We start from the raw sequence: 21,067 nt of genomic DNA, 5'->3' as shown, positions 1-21,067 counted from the left end.
TTTCTCTTAATTTTGCTCTCACTTGGAATGACAAAGATAGTAACAAAATCTCGCCTTTTAACTTCTTCATCTGAGCAATTTCTATATGCAATGTTTAAAAAATACCATTCTTGGATCTAGGTAACTTGTGTGCATGCTGCAAAATTTGATCGAAATCTGTTAACCTAGAATCAAGCTACAAGCGTTGAAAGATTTCAAAAACTGCAGATTTCTTACAGTTTTCGGTCGAAAGTGTCGAAAATCGGGACATAACTGCGATTTTAGCGTTCTTTAATTATTTGCTACCTATATTATTATTATTGGGTTGGCAGGAATGTAATTTCGGTATTTCAATGAGAAATAAAACTCAATTTCTTCTATACAAGATATGAACTTTGATCAGTCAAATATTTTCCATTCTGTTCGATGATCTTTTGCCATCTTTCTGGTAACATCATGATAACTCATAAAACTTTTGGGCCTCATCAGTAAAAAACTCAATCAAGTGCCATTTGAGGCTATCGTTCTTATTGAAATTTTTACCATTTAAAAACCGTGGAGAGACACACAACAGCCGTGATTGTTAACTAGCTTAATTCGTTTGTATAACTATGATTGTGAAGTTATGAATTTTATGATGACATATGGTCGAAAGAAATGATTGACGAAGTCAATAGTATAATAGGATAATTCGAAAGAAATACACAATTTTACAAGTAGTTAAATGTAAAGAATGTTATTAATTCTGAAATCTGTCGTCGAAGACGAACATACATATATATTGAAAATATTTAAGTAATTCTGGATAAGTGTTACGTTGTTCACACAGGAATTCGGATCCACTAATCGTTCAGCTATTTACTGAAAGCAAATGGTAGATCGGAACTCGTTAATATGCGAATAATTTTATTATGTAGCTGCACAAAAATGTTCAAAAAATTACGTACTGGCAAATGCACACATCTTTTTTATTGCACGAACCCGACGTTTTGCCCATTGCTTTGCAATGAGCACGGCAACAAGTATTTCCACAAAGTTGACAAGTTAAATATGGCTGAACGACCGGTACATTATCGACATCTTCGACTTTATCAACAAGATCGTGTTCTTCTTGACCTGAAAATATTTTTAAGCGTTAGCGTAGGTCTAATTTCTACTGACATCGTCGTGCCAAATGTCGTTTGAAAAGAATAAGGTATTTCTACGATACTGATTTTTCAGCACTTAATTAATACGAATTGGCCAAATATTGGGTTGAGCAATAGATTCGTTCCGTATAGATATAATTTAATATTGATAAACGGTTACAAAAGGTATGACATTAGTACAGATTTCTTTGTATCGTATATGTATACAGGGTATCCCAATATTATGTTATTTCTGATAAATTGGAGATTCCTGGGCTAATTTGAAGTAATTCTTTCCTTTACAAAAATTTTCTCCGAAGCATCGTTAAAGAGTTATTAACGAAAAACACTGACCAATGAGAGGCGAGTTCGGGTGGCGCGTAGCGGCTGTGTCAGAAACCCTTCATTTGCGCGAAGTACCACAATTTTAAGACACCATGTACTGTGACGCATACGCTGCTAACACGAAGCAGAACGTACTTCCTGTTCAATCTAATATCTTCACGATTCAGTTATAAATGTAAAATAGTTAAAAATGTTTTCGCATATTAATTGCATCGAATTGACTAAAGAAATTCACACTATCAATGCTGAAACACCGAAGGTTCAGCTTGCAAACATCCCATCGTTAGTTAAATTCAAAGAAAGCATTTCCTTGTTAGGCAAAGGAAAAAGCTATTATAAGCAAGTAAGTGAAGCGACTTAGTTGTTGAACGTGTTTAAAACAAGTAAAGAAATAAACGGATAAACAATTTATTTCGTAGCGATTGAGGAAATCATTATCTTTCAAGTGTTGTTTTTCATGTTTTGCAGGAAACTATTATAAATATTTTTTCGCATTAGTGGCAACATTCTTATTACAACAATGACAAAAGTAATTATAAGTATAGATTCATAGAAGTCAATTTACCTTCGACCTTCTCAACAGAGGCAGACGTCACTGCAACCGCAGCCAAGCAAAGAACTCCAAAGAGAATTAAGAGCTTCATGTTGTAGAAGTTTGTATGTCGTCTGTTTGGCACAATATCCTTTACCTACATCGTGGCCTTTATATACGGCAGAGACCGATTCACTGTTTACCACCACCACAGGGCATAAAGGGAGATATGTACATAGCAATCAGATATTCTGATTTTGATAAAGTGAATGATACCACTTGAAGACACAGCTGTTACGAAACTATCTTATCAGTTACCGAGTTACCGAATTATATAGTTTTTCACAGAAAACTCATAGAAAATTCCGCAGAAAATCGATTGTTGCGTTGTAAGCCAGTTCACATTTGAAAGATCTTCGTATTTTAACTTATACATATTGTTCCGTCCTGGACGGATCAACACCGAATAATCTGTCAGGTCACTTGAGGGCCTACGGGGTCTAAACTACGACCCCGAGAAAAGGTGCCTGACAGACCAATAAAATAAACCGAACCCTACGGGACAAGGTTCAAATATTTCGAATTTACAACGACGACCCGCTGTAACGACATTTTTGTACCGTTTGCTTTACCGGTTAGAACCGGTAAAGTAAAAAAAAAGGGAAATAGTTTTATTGCTGTACTTTTGCTGGAGACCCAAGCTGGTCTCCAACTGCCTTCCGTCGACTTGCCCTTTTTTCAAGGCCCTAGAGCAACGTCTTCGGAAGTGGGGGCAGGTTGGGGGTGAAGCCAAGCAGGCTCCAAAAATTGGCCGCACAAAATTGACTCCACCCCGAGCAAGTCAACCTGCAACCCAAAATTTGTCGAGACAGTCAGTCTTGTCGGTAACTCTCACGAGAGATGGTCAATCACTCTCACGCACAACTGTAAACCCCTGGACCTTCTTCAAATAAACTGTGTTGCCTTGCGTTTTCAACCTAGTTTAAACCTTTTTTACAAATCAACTTCACCGCCATTAAGTTGACGTTGGAGGCGCAGCATTTGGAGGAGCAACCTTCAATCTGCGCACCGTACGATACATTCGTACGGCCCTAACACATATGTACCGAGGTTCACGAAAGTGTTCCGAACACCTTTTAGGAGGCAATAGATATTGTCAAAGTATACTAAACGATATGAATCTTTTTTGGATGATAGAGGAACTAGTCCACTAGACAATGATTGACATGCTTTCTCTTAATTTTGCTCTCACTTGGAATGACAAAGATAGTAAAAAAATCTCGTCTTTTAACTTTTTCATCTGAGCAATTTCTATATGCAATGTTTAAAAAATACCATTCTTGGATCTAGGTAACTTGTGTGCATGCTGCAAAATTTGATCGAAATCTGTTAACCTAGAACCAAGCTACAAGCGTTGAAAGATTTCAAAAGCTGCAGATTTCTTACAGTTTTCGGTCGAAAGTGTCGAAAATCGGGACATAACTGCGGTTTTAGCGATCTTTAATTATTTGTTACTTATATTATTATTATTATTGGGTTGGCAGAAATGTAATTTCGGTATTTCAATGAGAAATAAAACTCAATTTCTTCTGTACAAGATATGAACTTTGATCAGTCAAATATTTTCTATTCTGTTCGATGATCTTTTGCCATCTTCCTAGTAACTTCATGATAACTCATAAAGCTTCTGAGCCTCATCAGTAAAAAAACTCAATCAAGTGCCATTTGAGGCTATCGTTCTTATTGAAATTTTTACCATTTAAAAGGTCGGGGCTGCATGGAGGATGCGACATCACTTCCCAACCAAGCACCAATAATTTTGTACGCGTTGCTAAAGATGTGCGAGGCCTCGCATTATCATGGTGGAACACGATTCCTTTACGATTTGCTCTAATTCTGGCCTGTGCACTTCGATTGATTCCTCTAATTTCATAAGTTGTTGGCACTAAATGTCTGAGTTGATATATATATTTACATATATTGTATTTTGTATGTGTATGAATACATTTCTTTCTTTAAAATAGTAAATTGGCTCATACTTTAATTGAGATATTCGTCCAGAAGACTCGCGATAGGGAATATGCATATATATTTTTATAGGATAAAATATACCCAGAAATCTGAGTATATTCTTATCATTCTATATCTTAACACTTTGTCCATAACTATTCCAAAACTACAATATTAATTATATTAATATATTAATATATTAATATTTTATATATTAATTGCATTAATATATTAATATTATATATATTAATTGCATTAATACATTAATATTTTATATATTATTTATAATAATATATTAACATTTTACACATTAATTATAATAATATATTAACATTTCTAATGTTTCTGTTATGAAATAATATGAACGTATAAGATCCACAGTCTATTTATAATACAGATAATTTGTAATTCGTGCAATCAGGTGCATTGCGACGGAAAACTGCAATTCTGATTTTATCTTATTTCTATATACATATTGATTCACTGTGAGTAATTCTGAAATATTCTCGCCCTTTCGAAACGGACAGCGACCGTATCAGTGCATCTGATTGCAATGTACACATCTCCCTGGGGTAGTGGTAGGATGAGGATGCATCTCTGCTGTATATAATGACCACGATGTGGATAAAAGTTATTGTACCGAACTTCCACAACATGAAGCTTTTAATTCTCTTTGGAGCTCTTTGCTTGGCTGCGGTTGCAGTGACGTCTGCCTCTGTCGAGGATATCGAAGGTGAACTGATTTTTGTGAATCTATATTTATAATTGCTTTTGTCATTTCTATAATAAGAATGTTGCTACTAATGCGGAAAAATATTTATAATAGTTTCCTGCAAAGCATGAAAAACATCACTTGACAGATAATGATTTCCTCAATAGCTACGAAATAATTTGTTTATCCGTTTATTTCTTTACTTGTTTTAAACACATTCAACAACTAAGTCGCTTCACTTACTTTCTTAGAATAGATTTTTCCTTTGCCTAACGAGGAAATGCTTTCTTTGAATTTAACTAACGATGGGATGTTTGCAAGCTGAGCCTTCGGTGTTTCAACATCGATAGTGTGAATTTCTTTAGTGAATTCGATGGAATTAATATGCGAAAACATTTTTAACTATTTTACAATTATAACTGAATCGTGAAGATATTAGATTGAACAGGAAGTACGTTCTGCTTCGTGTTAGCAGCGTATGCGTCACAGTACAGGGTGTCTTAAAATTGTGGTACTTCGCGCAAATGAAGGGTTTCTGACACAGCCGCTACGCGCCACCCGAACTCGCCTCTCATTGGTCAGTGTTTTTCGTTAATAACTCTTTAACGATGTTTCGGAGGAAATTTTTGTAAAGGAAAGAATTACTTCAAAATACCCCAGGAATCCCCAATTTATCAGAAATAACATAATTTTGGGACACCCTGTATACGTATACGATGTAAAGAAATCTGTACTAATGTCATACATTTTTAAACCGTTTGTCAATATTAAATTACATCTATACGGAACGAATCTATTGCTCGACCCAATATTCGGCCAAGTCGTATTAATTAAGTGCTGAAAAATCAGTATCGTAGAAATACCTTATTCGTTTCAAAACGACATTTGGCACGACGATGTCAGTAGAAATTAGACCTTCGCTAACATTTACAATTAATTTCAGGTCTAGAAGAATACGATCTTGTCGATAAAGTCAAAGATCTCGATGATGCACCGGTCGCGCAGCCATTTTTGAGTTGTCAATTGTGTGGAAACCCATGTTGCATTGCTCGCTGCAGAGCAATGGGCAAGTCATCGGGTACATGCACCAGACACAAAATATGCGTTTGTCGGTACGTAATTTTTTGAACATTTTTGTGCAGCTACATAATAAAATTATTCGCATATTAACGAGTTCCGATCTACCGTTTGCTTTCAGTAAATAGCTGAACGATTAATGGATCCGCATTCCTGTGTGAACAACGTAACACTTATCCAGAATTACTTAAATATTTTCAATATATATGTACGTTCGTCTTCGACGACAGATTTCAGAATTAATAACATTCTTTGCTTTTAACTACTTGTAAAATTGTGTATTTCTTTCGAATTTTCCGTACACTTCGTCAATCATTTCTTTCGACCATATGTCAACATAACATTCATAACTTCACAATCATAGTTATACAAATGAATTAAGATAGTTAACAATCACGGCTGTTGTGTGTCTCTTCTCGGTTTTTTAATTTGTTTTCCTAACTATTGTAATCCTAGATAACCATTCTATGAGGGAGTAAAGTTATCTGATATCAACAGTTTCAAGTATGCCAATCGTTATTTTCACGAGAGATTGTTTACTTTTAATTTATCTAAAATATTCTTGGATTCGTCAGTTTATTTTCTTAACACAATCAAAAGTACTGATTTCTGGTTTTATCTTCCTCTTTGGAGAGATTATCGAATGTTGCGTATCTTTGTTTACTTGGAAGTTGCTCCTGTGATCTTGGAATATTTTCTATAAAATTACAATCTCTATTTGCATGATTACTGACCGAACCGTGAAAAATTTCAGCTGCCACTAATCAATGATTATTGAACTTTTACGAGTTAACAATATCTACGAAAATGGATAAAATCTTCGATTTCGGTACCAGATAGCGCAGTTCGTTGTTGTATTCTTTATTCACGATTCTGCAATGCTTCCCTATCGATTCATTTATTATCAGTGTGGCGTTTGCGACGAACAGATCAAAAATAGTTATAATCGTTCAATTGTAATATATATCGTTCAAATATAATTATACGATGTTCAACTAGTACTTCTTGTTCTTATCCTTTTATTAATCAAGTATTTATTTATGAAGTATTTATCGATTCATTTATTGGGTATATAAATGTATATATATATCATATATATATATCATCAGATCACTGTCATTTGGTGCAATTACCGAATCACTTGATGCAACATCACTTCTATCACTCAGATCTGCAAATGAGGCTCGAAAATAACATTGCTGGTACAATTACGTATTGTTCTGTTTTTATTTCTTTTCATGCCTCTTTGGAAAGCGAAATTCCGCAACTTTCACAATTATTTCAATTCATTTCGAATAGGCATGCTTTGAGATTTTTTAGTACGCATGAACACACACGCTGCGGCGACCGAAATGCAATTGACTAAGAAACTTTTACTTGATTGAGAGAGCTGCAGATCATAAAAAACACCGACGAAACTTATCGTGTTAAGAACGTGGCTTAAATGATTGCTAAACACTAGCAATCCTTACATCAATTCTTTCAGTGACAGATACCTTTTCTTTCAGTAATAACTACAGGCGAACGCAACAGAATAAACAGATAGTTTTAGAGCGATAGTTGCATCCTGTTGATGACATAAAAAAATTCATTTTACGCGTGAAATATGGTAAAGATATGTACATACATATAATAATAATAATAATAATATAGATATCTATATATTACTATTATTATTATTATATTATTTGTTATATATATTTATATATAATTTATTATATAAATTTATTATTATTATATATATATATATATATATAATATAGATATGTACTAATATTTGTATTATAATTCGAAAACGAACCGTTTCCCCAAGGTATGTTTTTTAAATCATTTAATGAGCTTAAAAAGTGCTTCACTTTGTGACGGCTCAGTCGGCTGGCCAGGTTCTTCTGGGGTCGCGAAATAACGTAGACGCTCTGATACGGTAACTAAATGTCCTTTGTTCTTAAATACTAATATTTACACGTATGCGTGAAAGTTATCCTTGAACGGAGGAATTATTGGCGGTGTGTCGTCCGAATTACCGACGAAATTAACGGCAGAATGTCGGTAGAATTAGGCTCGTGACACATTAGACGTGGGAGCACGATACCAGGCAGAACAGATGACCTTGGGACTGAAGTGCCTTAGATCAAGATACAGAGTTCGATTTTATCTTTTTCCGAACGTAGAAAAAAACAGGAAATGAAGGATTGATAATAACGCAATATTATTTATTATTATTTATTATTATATATATTATATTATATTATATTTTATTATATTATATATTATGTATTATATATTATATATTATATATTATATATTATATATTATATATTATATATTATATATTATATATTATATATTATATATTATATATTATATATTATATACTATATATTATATATTATATTATATTATATTATATTATATTATTATTATTACACTTCATTATTTCCTAATGGGATTTTTGCCAATGCAATCGTGAGCTTTTTCTAATTAAAATAAGACCAGACACGAGTATCATAAACAATAAGAAGGAGCAATAATTCTTCTAATAATATCGTGTCCGAATATTAATGCGATATTTCACGTTTCATGGATTTTTCAAGAATACCAAGAATTGAAAAATGCGTTCACATATTCACGTTTAAAAAATCGAATCGATATAAAATCGTACAATATTAAAAAGCTTGAATTTTTCTACGATTTTTGCTGGAAGATTGGTGCCGACTTGGACCCGCTGCCCTTCCGTTTTCTGTGGGTTAACATGAAGATTATACTAGGAACTAATGACCGATCTATGACCCAACAAATACGCAAAGTTTCATGGATAATTTTTTGTGCAAAATGTATTTCATCCTTTTATGAGGAAAGCAAATCGTACGTAGATGTTTCGAATATGGTCAAAAAGCAGTCGTTCGACGACACAATGTACATTAAGTAAATATAAAAAAGAAGGAACGTTATCACTAAGAATCGTACCTTACTATAAATGAGATATACAGTATACTGCATTCTCACCAAGAAACGTATCTTAATACAAACGTGGTATACAGTATATTCGATTCTCGCTAAGAAGTGTATCCAAATACAAATGTGACATATGGAATACTCGATTCTAATTAAGAAGCGTATCCTAATACAAATGAGGTATACAGTATGCTCGATTCTCACTAAGAAGCGAATCGTAATACAAACGAGGTATACAGTATACTCGATTCTCACTAAGAAGCGAATCGTAATACAAATGAGGTATACAGTATACTCGATTCTCACTAAGAAGCGAATCGTAATACAAATGAGGTATACAGTACACTCGATTCTCACTAAGAAGCGAATCGTTAATACAAATGAAGTGTACAGTATACTCGATTCTTACAAAATAGCGTATCGTAATACAAATGAGGTATACAGTATACTTCATTGTGACTACGAAGTATACCGTAATATAAATAAGGTATACAGTATACTCAATTGTTACAAAGGCACTGAAATTTCTGAAATATCAGTAACGACGAGTGCAGAAAGGAGCGCAATGATAATGGAGTACTAGCGCTCCATTTTCATGTGATACAAAAATGCATTGAATGCTAGGTTAGCTTCTATACCTCGTTTCTGCTGATGCCTTATCTGTGTTGATTTATTAACGTTATCGACTAATAAAAACATCCTGATTATAAATATGATTGCTACTATTACGTATAGATGGTGCAACATACTCGTTTAACGTGAATTGACTCGTTTGTATATTACATTTGACAAACAGCTTCGTTTATATGAAAATAATATTTGTGAGAGAATTGTTTGGCGACACGAAAGTTCAGTAAAATCTAGCTCGGACCTAAATTATGAAAAATGCGTCAGAATTAGTTGGATTTGAAGCTTGTCTAACAGCAGGGGGGAGCAGAATAAAGTACCTTCCGTAACTCTAAAGGGTTGCGACTGTTGTGGATGGTCGTATCTCGCTGAATCTTGGCTCATTTTCAAGGACCTTTGAGAATGTTTTCATTATTATCACGTATAATGACTGTGCAGGAGACTTTTTTTACAAAATGGCCCACTATCTATTGGTGTTTTCGTTTTTTGAAGAATTATGGAGGACTCAAAAATTTTGTTTGATTATCGAGACTAGGATCGTTCATTTGCATTCCGCTTCTTCTCTCTCCAACGAGGCCAAAATTTTCGCTGCGTGATTTAAATCTGACACAGATTTGACCACAGACATCGGTAAGGCTGAGCGTCATATTACAGTAAAAACATAAAACAATTTTGCAATATTTTGAGTTTTAACTTGCGTGCCACTGAAAATCCATCTCGCAAACATTATTTTTCTGGAAAACGCAGCTCTATATGAAATTCCAGCCAAATTGGCGGGCAAAATTTATCGAACTTAAGAGGCTTGGTTAGTCACGTGACTTTTAGAGTTATCAAGTCGGTATATGCTGCATTGTTTTCACCGTGTTCAGTTTGTAGCTAGTAATATTTTCTAGCGCGCTCTGCCCTCGATTTTATCCAGCAAACTCATCCGATTGGATTCCATGTCTTTTGTATCGTCAATTTATGCCCTACTTTCTAACGCTTATATTACTAGATCTCCGCATAATCTCTTCGAATCATGATCAGAGCGCATTGCGCTGAATCTTCTTCCTTCGAATGATCCCTTCTCCAACGAAAAATATTCTCCTATAAGGACGAAATGATACCTTGCGTAAACTCATATCTTCGCCTACTTTTGTCGGTAATTTCTTTACCCTACTTTACCGTGTCCCTACCATGTATCTCTAGCCTCTTGAACAGTAACGGTAAAATGACAAAACAATTTAGCAAAATTTCGAGCCTCCGTTTCCGTGTCGCGAAAATTCTCGCGAACGTCTTCTCTCCATAAAAACAGTCTTAAACAAAAATGGATGCTTATGAACAAAAATGGACCATTCGGAAAGAGGAGATACGATTAACCTTTTAGGCACGATGCGCCACTATAGTGATTTCCGCGAATGTCATCTCTCTGAACGACGCGCCACTATAGTGGCTTGCTCTAGTAGCTCACTCGGTCATCGTTTGAATCAAATAATCGTCTTCATATGCATCGTTTCACACTTCTTTTGTCTTCACATCGATTTACAACAGTCTACAGGATGTCCCAAAAATGTCTCGCAATCCGGAAATGGCGGGTTCCTCGGATCATTTGAAGCAACTTCTTCCTTTACAAAAATGTTCTCCGAGGCTCCGTTAACGAGTTATTAACGAAAAACAGTGACCAATAAGAATCGAGTACGGCTGACGCGAGGCGATCGAGCCAATGAGCGGAACTGGGCTTCGCGCGCTGGTTGGCTGGGCCGCGCGATAGGTGACCAGGGCCCCCGCCCTGATCACAGCGGCCGCCGGGGGTCGACGAGTATATTGGAGGAGGATCACAATTAGCCCTCGCCTCCTTCAGGCGACTCGTCATCCCCCACACCCAACAGGGGAGGTCCTCCTCTGTTGGCGGACGCTGGGCAATGAAACCAGCGTATTCTGGTACACCCGCCGCCCGCCTACTCTCAGCTGCCCGGGGTTTCTCGGCGTGGGCGCGCACGCCGTCCCCGGGCACGTCGGGCGGGATCTGTAAGCTCCCGATCCCGCTCGGCAGCCGCCTTCCGCGACATAACCTCCTCGCAGAAAGAGATTGCTGCCGCCCACTTCCCCGGGCCCTCCAGCATGGCCACAACTAGGCTGGAGAGTGCGAGGTCGTGGCCGACTTCTCGTTTTAGGACTCGGCGCAGCGCTGAAAAGGCGGGACATTCCTCCAGCGTGTGCTGCGCCGAGTCTTCCTCCGCGCCACAATGGTGGCACACCGTCGTCGCTTCCCGCCCGATGCGACACAGGTAGACACCGAAGCAGCCATGTCCGGTGAACACCTGCGTCGCTCGGTAGGAGAGCCTGCCATGCCGTCTCTCCCGCCACGCGGTGAAGTGCGGCAGGAGAGCCCCGGGGACGCGCTCGCCGGCGTGGGAGCAAAGCTCGGCACGCCATCTGGCGAGCGCTAGTCGCCGGGCCTGAAGCTCGAAGCCCTTGACCGTCTCTCGCTCCGGCGGGGCCCCTCGAGCACGGCTGGCGATGCTAGTGCGCCTATAAACATAGGCGCGCACCGCCGCCTGAAGCTCGAAGGGAAGTTCTCCCGCCAGAGCAAGCGCCGCCACGGTAGACGTGGTGCGGTAACCTCTTATGAGGCGGATGGCCATCCGCCTCTGCAGCCGGCGCAACAACAGCGTTGTTGGGGCACCGTATAAGGCCATAGACCGCACCACGCCCAGGTATAGGCGGCGCACCAAATCTCCCGGTCCCCCGAGGTTGGGCAGCAGACGGCCCAAAGAGGCCGCCGCCTTTTCGACTCAGGGGACGAGACAGCCGACCGGGACCTAACCTGGACCTAATCTGGACCTAACCTGTCTAACCAATCCTATGTTCATGACGCATGATGATTTTACACGCACATCCTGTATAAACACATGTCACAATTATTTTAACAGCCGAAAATGAGGGGTTGCTGAGGTCATTTGAAGTAACTTTTTCCTTTGCGAAAATGCAATCTGCGGCTTTGTTCACGAGTTATTAACGGAAAACACTGACCAATGAGAGGTGACGGCGCGAAGTTCGAGAGCCCGCAGCACGAGGCTTTGACAGATGGTCGGGACGGACTCGAGCCGCGTTCGAAGTATTGAACAAATCACGAAGCGAGAACTTCCCGGATTTTTTTTAAATTACGTAACAGTGATATTTTTAAGAAAAACGCTGTTTACCTTTACTTTAGAACGTCTGAAGAATATTTACTAATTTTTCGGACCCGAAATAGTAAGTAATTTAACCGTGACGGCCGTTTTAATTTTCTAGTGTGCATGACACCTTGTGTGTAACACATGAAATTTTTAAGCAAGGTGTGCAGTGAAGATTAACAAAGTACGTAAATGATATTTTAATTTAAATAATTCCGTGTCCGAACACAGCTCAACGAATGATTCGCAAAGCTAATTTAATAAAGAATAATCGTGTTAAAGGACGCAAGGGATATGTTTGTTGGAGAAATATGAAGAATATTATCAATAACCTTCACATAACCTTGACATATCAAGGTCATATCAAGGTTATGTCAAGGTTGAGGCTTTTTTAAGACGCCTGTCTCGTGACGTCTTTGAGGTACCTTCAAAACGTCTGTTTCGGAATGTCTTTAAGACGTCTTATTTCAGACGTTAAAAAGATGTCTAGTTCGGGACGTCTTCGAGACGTCTTTAAGACGTTTCCAAGACGTCGTGTGCATATCCGGTGTTACACAGGTATGAATGTATTTCAACGTCAGCTACAACATGCGATAGAACAGAATAAGCAGTCACATGAAAGTCTAATCCATCTTCGCACTGTGTTTGTGGATGGTAAATGACACCCGCCTTTTCTCAGTTGTTTATAAACTGACGGTGAATTATAAAATATCATTCTTGCCAAATTTTGTTCCTCCATACAGTATTCATTATTTGTTAGCATGAGCCCAAATTTCTATTTCGTACTTACCCATTCGTCTAATGCTTGAGCTTGTGTAGTTTGCAATCTGTGGGTTACCTATTGAAAGATAAGTAAAGATTAAAGTATATTTGTTTAACCTACGATAACATAACAATGAATTGTATATAATTATATACAATTGTTATTATACAAATGTATATAATTATAATTGTATAATCCTAATAATAAACAAATTAAAATTAATAAATAAGTCATACGTTATCGAATACTACAACCTCATTGATTTAGATATTTATCATACAGAAATACGGTTTTATGGTAAATATAAAGCAAAATTTTTGTATAGTAGGACATCCTTTATTGTAATGTACATTATCGCACTATCTATTATCTAAATATTCTTTTTTTTAAACTTCCGATTATCTGAATAACATATTCCTAATTAGAACTTACATGTATACTTAGTTAAGCAGTTCTAATTCGATAAAAATTGTAATTTGCATTCGTTGTATAGTTTAAAGATGAAAGTGAGAACATTAGTTTAATATTATTGCTATTATTATTTTAATAATTTTTAATATCAGAAAAATATAAATATTTCAGTGAATTTTCAAATGAATAGTGAATATTTCGAAAGATATAAAACGGTTATTGAAATTCTCATAGATTGTTTCAAATGAGTATCGATATCTTTGTAAGGTATCTAAACAGGTATCGACGCTTGCTGAGGTATCAAACAGGTATCTATACTTTTGATACCTACATCTTTGATGCTATTCACTTTGGTATCAGAATTTGCGAACTGGTATCACTAATTTTAATATATATTAATTTATATATAATATATATTATAATATATATTAATTATTCTTATATTAAATATATTATATTATATTATATTAATAATATAATATATTTAATATATATTAATTTATATTATAATCACTAATTTTTGGTATCTAATACCTAGAATTATTTTGAATTAAATATTTCTAATATATGCACATAGTTACCACTGTACATACTTATGTGGCGGCTAAGAAGAGTATGCACTTGTGTGTCGGTATGGAAGAGTGTGAAGGAAAAGAAAAGGAAGCGTTTCGTCCTGGTCCCGTTAGAGGACTCATCGGTAAGGCTATTGTGGCAGATATAGATTATTGATGTTTTCTATTTTATCGACAATTTTTAAATATCGATTAAGTTTACAAATTATGTATTTGGAGTTTAATATTTTCTTGCATACTGGAGAAACTTTGGTTGAGTGTTTTTCCAAATTCATTTCAATCTTATGGTGGTTTAGATCTCGCGATAGCTTTAATAGTTTTAGAAGTTTGTTAAGTTTATACATAGCGTCAGCTTCATTTCTATTTGTTATATCAATTTCGCATATACATAGTACGACAAATAAGTTTCGAGGTGCGACCCGGTACATTATCGTGCAACAGACACCAGGTCTGTTGTGAAATTGAAATTCAATTCATAATTTAATTTAATTTAATTTAACCTACCAAGTATGATACAACTACACGAGTATAATAAACATATATTTTTAAATGAAAAAGGTCATTTTCATTTTTATATAATTAAACGGCACATGTTATTTTGTTGATAATTTATAAACCAGACAATCATTCCGATAGGATGAAGTTTCACTGGTTTCCTAAAATTTTAAGTTAATATTAATATGAAAAGTACATTTATATTTTTAATAAAAATCAATATAATTTTATCGTGTTTGATCTCATTTCAATCAGAAAAAGCTCACGATTGTATTGGAAAAAGTCGCATTAAAATATAATAAAAAATAAAAAAATTACACATTGCGTTATTATTTATTCTTCATTTGCCTGCCACCATGCTCGCACGTCTAATGTGAATACTCTCAATCGAGCACGCTGCAAGCACGACCTGAACTTGGCATGTAAATGTGCATCGACCCTTAAAAACCGTGGAGAGACATACAACAGCCGTGATTGTTAACTACCTTAATTCGTTTGTATAAGTATGATTGTGAAGTTATGAATTTTATGTTAACATATGGTCGAAAGAAATGATTGACGAAGTGTAGGGGAAATTCGAAAGAAATACACAATTTTACAAGTAGTTAAATGTAAAGAATGTTATTAATTCTGAAATCTGTCGTCGAAGACGAACGTACATATATATTGAAAATATTTAAGTAATTCTGGATAAGTGTTACGTTGTTCACACAGGAATGCGGATCCATTAATCGTTCAGCTATTTACTGAAAGCAAACGGTAGATCGGAACTCGTTAATATGCGAATAATTTTATTATGTAGCTGCACAAAAATGTTCAAAAAATTACGTACTGGCAAATGCACACATTATTGCTATTGCATGAACCCGACCATATTGCTTTGCAATGAGCATTGCAACAAGTATCTCCACAAACTTGACAAGTTAAATATGGCTGAACGACCGGTACATTATCGACATCTTCGACTTTATCAACAAGATCGTGTTCTTCTTGACCTGAAAATATTTTTAAGCGTTAGCGTAGGTCTAATTTCTACTGACATCGTCGTGCCAAATGTCGTTTGAAACGAATAAGGTATTTCTACGATACTGATTTTTCAGCACTTAATTAATACGAATTAATTAAGAGCAATAGATTCGTTCCGTATAGATATAATTTAATATTGATAAACGGTTACAAAAGGTATGACATTAGTACAGATTTCTTTGCATCGTATATGTATACAGGGTATCCCAATATTATGTTATTTCTGATAAATTGGAGATTCCTGGGCTAATTTGAAGTAATTCTTTCCTTTACAAAAATTTTCTCCGAAGCATCGTTAAAGAGTTATTAACGAAAAACACTGACCAATGAGAGGCGAGTTCGGGTGGCACGTAGCGGCTGTGTCAGAAACCCTTCATTTGCGCGAAGTACCACAATTTTAAGACACCATGTACTGTGACGCATACGCTGCTAACACGAAGCAGAACGTACTTCCTGTTCAATCTAATATTTTCACGATTCAGTTATAAATGTAAAATAGTTAAAAATGTTTTCGCATATTAATTCCATCGAAGTGACTAAAGAATTTCACACTATCGATGTTGAAACACCGAAGGTTCAGCTTGCAAACATCCCATCGTTAGTTAAATTCAAAGAAAGCATTTCCTCGATAGGCAAAGGAAAAAGCTATTATAAGCAAGTAAGTGAAGCGACTTAGTTGTTGAATGTGTTTAAAACAAGTAAAGAAATAAACGGATAAACAAATTATTTCGTAGCGATTGAGGAAATCATTATCTGTCAAGTGTTGTTTTTCATGTTTTGCAGGAAACTATTATAAATATTTTTTCGCATTAGTGGCAACATTCTTATTACAACAATGACAAAAGTAATTATAAGTATAGATTCATAGAAGTCAATTTACCTTCGACCTTCTCAACAGAGGCAGACGCCACTGCAACCGCAGCCAAGCAAAGAACTCCAAAGAGAATTAAGAGCTTCATGTTGTGTAGAAGTTTGTATGTCGTCTGTTTGGCACAATTTCCTTTACCTACATCGTGGCCTTTATATACGGCAGAGATCGATTCACTGTTTATCACTACCACAGAGCATAAAGGGAGATATGTACATAGCAATCAGATATTCTGATTTTGATAAAGTGAATGATACCTCTTGAAGACATAGCTGTTACGTAACAAATTTTGTCAAAGTATACCAAATGATATGAATTTTTTTTGGATAATAGAGGAACTAGTCCACTAGACAATGACTGACATGCTTTCTCTTAATTTTGCTCTCACTTGGAAGACAAAGATAGTAAAAAAGTCTCGCCTTTTAACTTCTTCATCTGAGCAATTTCTATATGCAATGTTTAAAAAATACCATTCTTGGATCTAGGTAACTTGTGTGCATGCTGCAAAATTTGATCGAAATCTGTTAACCTAGAATCAAGCTACAAGCGTTGAAAGATTTCAAAAACTGCAGATTTCTTACAGTTTTCGGTCGAAAGTGTCGAAAGTCGGGACATAACTGCGATTTTAGCGTTCTTTAATTATTTGCTACCTATATTATTATTATTGGGTTGGCAGGAATGTAATTTCGGTATTTCAATGAGAAATAAAATTCAATTTCTTCTATACAAGATATGATCTTTGATCAGTCAAATATTTTCCATTCTGTTCGATGATCTTTTGCCATCTTTCTGGTAACATCATGATAACTCATAAAACTTTTGGGCCTCATCAGTAAAAAACTCAATCAAGTGCCATTTGAGGCTATCGTTCTTATTGAAATTTTTACCATTTAAAAACCGTGGAGAGACACACAACAGCCGTGATTGTTAACTAGCTTAATTCGTTTGTATAACTCTGATTGTGAAGTTATGAATTTTATGATGACATATGGTCGAAAGAAATGATTGACGAAGTCAATAGTATAATAGGATAATTCGAAAGAAATACACAATTTTACAAGTAGTTAAATGTAAAGAATGTTATTAATTCTGAAATCTGTCGTCGAAGACGAACGTACATATATATTGAAAATATTTAAGTAATTCTGGATAAGTGTTACGTTGTTCACACAGGAATTCGGATCCACTAATCGTTCAGCTATTTACTGAAAGCAAATGGTAGATCGGAACTCGTTAATATGCGAATAATTTTATTATGTAGCTGCACAAAAATGTTCAAAAAATTACGTACTGGCAAATGCACACATCTTTTTTATTGCACGAACCCGACGTTTTGCCCATTGCTTTGCAATGAGCACGGCAACAAGTATTTCCACAAAGTTGACAAGTTAAATATGGCTGAACGACCGGTACATTATCGACATCTTCGACTTTATCAACAAGATCGTGTTCTTCTTGACCTGAAAATATTTTTAAGCGTTAGCGTAGGTCTAATTTCTACTGACATCGTCGTGCCAAATGTCGTTTGAAAAGAATAAGGTATTTCTACGATACTGATTTTTCAGCACTTAATTAATACGAATTGGCCAAATATTGGGTTGAGCAATAGATTCGTTCCGTATAGATATAATTTAATATTGATAAACGGTTACAAAAGGTATGACATTAGTACAGATTTCTTTGTATCGTATATGTATACAGGGTATCCCAATATTATGTTATTTCTGATAAATTGGAGATTCCTGGGCTAATTTGAAGTAATTCTTTCCTTTACAAAAATTTTCTCCGAAGCATCGTTAAAGAGTTATTAACGAAAAACACTGACCAATGAGAGGCGAGTTCGGGTGGCGCGTAGCGGCTGTGTCAGAAACCCTTCATTTGCGCGAAGTACCACAATTTTAAGACACCATGTACTGTGACGCATACGCTGCTAACACGAAGCAGAACGTACTTCCTGTTCAATCTAATATCTTCACGATTCAGTTATAAATGTAAAATAGTTAAAAATGTTTTCGCATATTAATTGCATCGAATTGACTAAAGAAATTCACACTATCAATGCTGAAACACCGAAGGTTCAGCTTGCAAACATCCCATCGTTAGTTAAATTCAAAGAAAGCATTTCCTTGTTAGGCAAAGGAAAAAGCTATTATAAGCAAGTAAGTGAAGCGACTTAGTTGTTGAACGTGTTTAAAACAAGTAAAGAAATAAACGGATAAACAATTTATTTCGTAGCGATTGAGGAAATCATTATCTTTCAAGTGTTGTTTTTCATGTTTTGCAGGAAACTATTATAAATATTTTTTCGCATTAGTGGCAACATTCTTATTACAACAATGACAAAAGTAATTATAAGTATAGATTCATAGAAGTCAATTTACCTTCGACCTTCTCAACAGAGGCAGACGTCACTGCAACCGCAGCCAAGCAAAGAACTCCAAAGAGAATTAAGAGCTTCATGTTGTAGAAGTTTGTATGTCGTCTGTTTGGCACAATATCCTTTACCTACATCGTGGCCTTTATATACGGCAGAGACCGATTCACTGTTTACCACCACCACAGGGCATAAAGGGAGATATGTACATAGCAATCAGATATTCTGATTTTGATAAAGTGAATGATACCACTTGAAGACACAGCTGTTACGAAACTATCTTATCAGTTACCGAGTTACCGAATTATATAGTTTTTCACAGAAAACTCATAGAAAATTCCGCAGAAAATCGATTGTTGCGTTGTAAGCCAGTTCACATTTAAAAGATCTTCGTATTTTAACTTATACATATTGTTCCGTCCTGGACGGATCAACACCGAATAATCTGTCAGGTCACTTGAGGGCCTACGGGGTCTAAACTACGACCCCGAGAAAAGGTGCCTGACAGACCAATAAAATAAACCGAACCCTACGGGACAAGGTTCAAATATTTCGAATTTACAACGACGACCCGCTGTAACGACATTTTTGTACCGTTTGCTTTACCGGTTAGAACCGGTAAAGTAAAAAAAAAGGGAAATAGTTTTATTGCTGTACTTTTGCTGGAGACCCAAGCTGGTCTCCAACTGCCTTCCGTCGACTTGCCCTTTTTTCAAGGCCCTAGAGCAACGTCTTCGGAAGTGGGGGCAGGTTGGGGGTGAAGCCAAGCAGGCTCCAAAAATTGGCCGCACAAAATTGACTCCACCCCGAGCAAGTCAACCTGCAACCCAAAATTTGTCGAGACAGTCAGTCTTGTCGGTAACTCTCACGAGAGATGGTCAATCACTCTCACGCACAACTGTAAACCCCTGGACCTTCTTCAAATAAACTGTGTTGCCTTGCGTTTTCAACCTAGTTTAAACCTTTTTTACAAATCAACTTCACCGCCATTAAGTTGACGTTGGAGGCGCAGCATTTGGAGGAGCAACCTTCAATCTGCGCACCGTACGATACATTCGTACGGCCCTAACACATATGTACCGAGGTTCACGAAAGTGTTCCGAACACCTTTTAGGAGGCAATAGATATTGTCAAAGTATACTAAACGATATGAATCTTTTTTGGATGATAGAGGAACTAGTCCACTAGACAATGATTGACATGCTTTCTCTTAATTTTGCTCTCACTTGGAATGACAAAGATAGTAAAAAAATCTCGTCTTTTAACTTTTTCATCTGAGCAATTTCTATATGCAATGTTTAAAAAATACCATTCTTGGATCTAGGTAACTTGTGTGCATGCTGCAAAATTTGATCGAAATCTGTTAACCTAGAACCAAGCTACAAGCGTTGAAAGATTTCAAAAGCTGCAGATTTCTTACAGTTTTCGGTCGAAAGTGTCGAAAATCGGGACATAACTGCGGTTTTAGCGATCTTTAATTATTTGTTACTTATATTATTATTATTATTGGGTTGGCAGAAATGTAATTTCGGTATTTCAATGAGAAATAAAACTCAATTTCTTCTGTACAAGATATGAACTTTGATCAGTCAAATATTTTCTATTCTGTTCGATGATCTTTTGCCATCTTCCTAGTAACTTCATGATAACTCATAAAGCTTCTGAGCCTCATCAGTAAAAAAACTCAATCAAGTGCCATTTGAGGCTATCGTTCTTATTGAAATTTTTACCATTTAAAAGGTCGGGGCTGCATGGAGGATGCGACATCACTTCCCAACCAAGCACCAATAATTTTGTACGCGTTGCTAAAGATGTGCGAGGCCTCGCATTATCATGGTGGAACACGATTCCTTTACGATTTGCTCTAATTCTGGCCTGTGCACTTCGATTGATTCCTCTAATTTCATAAGTTGTTGGCACTAAATGTCTGAGTTGATATATATATTTACATATATTGTATTTTGTATGTGTATGAATACATTTCTTTCTTTAAAATAGTAAATTGGCTCATACTTTAATTGAGATATTCGTCCAGAAGA

General features: G+C 36.1%; 4 long non-coding RNA genes across 4 annotated transcripts; 1 reads left to right on the top strand and 3 right to left on the bottom strand.

Annotated features, from left to right (window-relative positions):
• Positions 1–699: 699 nt before the first annotated feature.
• Positions 700–2,143, bottom strand: LOC143260538 (uncharacterized). The gene is made up of 3 exons (XR_013034815.1): positions 2,017–2,143; positions 927–1,095; positions 700–840 (listed from the first exon to the last, which is right to left on the bottom strand). It is a non-coding gene; the product is annotated as an uncharacterized LOC143260538 (long non-coding RNA).
• Positions 2,144–4,645: 2,502 nt separating this feature from the next.
• On the top strand, positions 4,646–6,056 carry LOC143260503 (uncharacterized). The gene is made up of 3 exons (XR_013034747.1): positions 4,646–4,726; positions 5,649–5,817; positions 5,904–6,056. It is a non-coding gene; the product is annotated as an uncharacterized LOC143260503 (long non-coding RNA).
• A 9,297-nt stretch (positions 6,057–15,353) lies between these two features.
• On the bottom strand, positions 15,354–16,794 carry LOC143260529 (uncharacterized). The gene is made up of 3 exons (XR_013034790.1): positions 16,667–16,794; positions 15,593–15,755; positions 15,354–15,506 (listed from the first exon to the last, which is right to left on the bottom strand). It is a non-coding gene; the product is annotated as an uncharacterized LOC143260529 (long non-coding RNA).
• A 924-nt stretch (positions 16,795–17,718) lies between these two features.
• LOC143260528 (uncharacterized) lies at positions 17,719–19,161 on the bottom strand. Its single transcript, XR_013034789.1, has 3 exons — positions 19,036–19,161; positions 17,946–18,114; positions 17,719–17,859 (listed from the first exon to the last, which is right to left on the bottom strand). It is a non-coding gene; the product is annotated as an uncharacterized LOC143260528 (long non-coding RNA).
• Positions 19,162–21,067: the final 1,906 nt, after the last annotated feature.

This window comes from Megalopta genalis, chromosome 14, assembly GCF_051020955.1.
Source record: "Megalopta genalis isolate 19385.01 chromosome 14, iyMegGena1_principal, whole genome shotgun sequence".
In the NCBI taxonomy this organism is placed as follows: Eukaryota; Metazoa; Arthropoda; class Insecta; order Hymenoptera; family Halictidae; genus Megalopta; species Megalopta genalis.
This window is presented reverse-complemented; position numbering and strand designations above follow the sequence as displayed.